This window comes from Octopus sinensis, linkage group LG30 (assembly GCF_006345805.1).
Source record: "Octopus sinensis linkage group LG30, ASM634580v1, whole genome shotgun sequence".
In the NCBI taxonomy this organism is placed as follows: domain Eukaryota; kingdom Metazoa; phylum Mollusca; class Cephalopoda; order Octopoda; family Octopodidae; genus Octopus; species Octopus sinensis.
The window spans coordinates 3,627,601-3,629,362 of NC_043026.1; positions in this window are offsets into that span (position 1 = coordinate 3,627,601).

Sequence of the window (1,762 nt, forward strand, 5' to 3'; positions counted from 1 at the left end):
GTGTTGGGGTGTGTATATATGTGTGCGTGTATATGTGGGGGGTGTATATGTGGGGGTGTATATGTGGGGGGTATATATGTGTGTCGGGTGTATATATGTGGGGATATATATGTGTGGGGGTGTATATGTGTGGGGTGTGTATATATGTAGGGGTGTATATGTGGGGGGTGTATATGTGTTGGGGTGTATATGTGTGGGGTGTGTATATATGTGGGGGGTGTATATGTGTTAGGGGTGTATATGTGTTGGGGTATATATGTGTGTCGGGTGTATATGTGGGGATGTATATATGTGGGGGTGTATATTGTGTGTGTGGGAGGGGTGTTTAGATGCATGTGTTTGTGTATTTGCATATGTATATATATTATGAATATATTGTGAATGATTTGTATATGCACTCACACACACGTACACACACATACAGAGCACACGTACAGACAGAACAAAGACATACAATAAATATGCTAATTCTTTATTTCAAAACCAATGTCACACATCTGTTGGGGTACGTATACCAGCCCTTTGTATGTGTGTATGTATATATGTATGTATCTTTCTCTGTCTCGATATATTTATATATATATATATATATATATATACACACACGAGGTATGTTCAAAAAGTATTGGAATTTATTTTTTCCGTTCAAAACTAATGATGCAGAACAGTCAGGAAGTGACGTGGCCTACTGGCGCAAAAATTTTCATGCATGTGCGGAAGGGTGGTATCACCCCACCCCACCCCGACACTCAAAAGATTTTGGCAACAAACCATTAGTTTTGTTGGGAACAAATAAAATCTGATACTTTTCGAATGCACCTCATATGTGTGTGTATATATATATATATATGCACACACACATATATATATATATACACATACATTATATGTATATAAAAATATATGCATTATATATATGTATATATATGTATGTGTATGTATGTATGTATATATATATATATATATGGTGTATATATATATAATATATATATATATATATATATATATATATTGGTAAAAACGGTAAGATAACAAAAGAAGAAAGAGACCTTAATATTATTAAATAGAGGAAATTTACGGTGCGCGCGTTTGTGTATGAGTTTGTATATATATGCATATACATTTGGCGAAAAATGCGAGTGAAGATGTGTACGCTTTCATAGTGATGTATACATACGCATGTGGGTGTACGAGCGCACATGTATGCGTATGAGCAGGCATTCTTACGTGTTTACTATGAACTTTTAACCTTATTTTAATTAGCGGTCATTAAATTAGCGCTTTTATAGAAGTAGCGGACTTATAACACAGTAATTTTCCTTTGTATAACGGTCTTTTTTCAAAGCGTTTTTCAGATGGCCAGATAACCGAAGAGATGGTGGTGTGGATTTCCACCTCGGCATCCGAAACTCAGAGTTTTATCTTGGCTACCGAAGAATATCACATATTATTTTACAGATATAGATATATATATATATATATATATATATATATATATATATACATACATATATATATATATATATATAATATATATATGTATGTATGTATATATATATGTGTATGTATGTATATATAACTACAATAACTGCATATAATAATATCATAGTGATTTTTATTCTCCGATTTTGATGCGACAATTTTTAAATATAAACAAATGATTGAAAAATGATGAGCAGAATCGAACCCACAAATCAATGCTTTCATGGCTCCTTGCCAATCTGATTGGCCAAACGCTCACCCTTCAATTTCAGTCAAATTT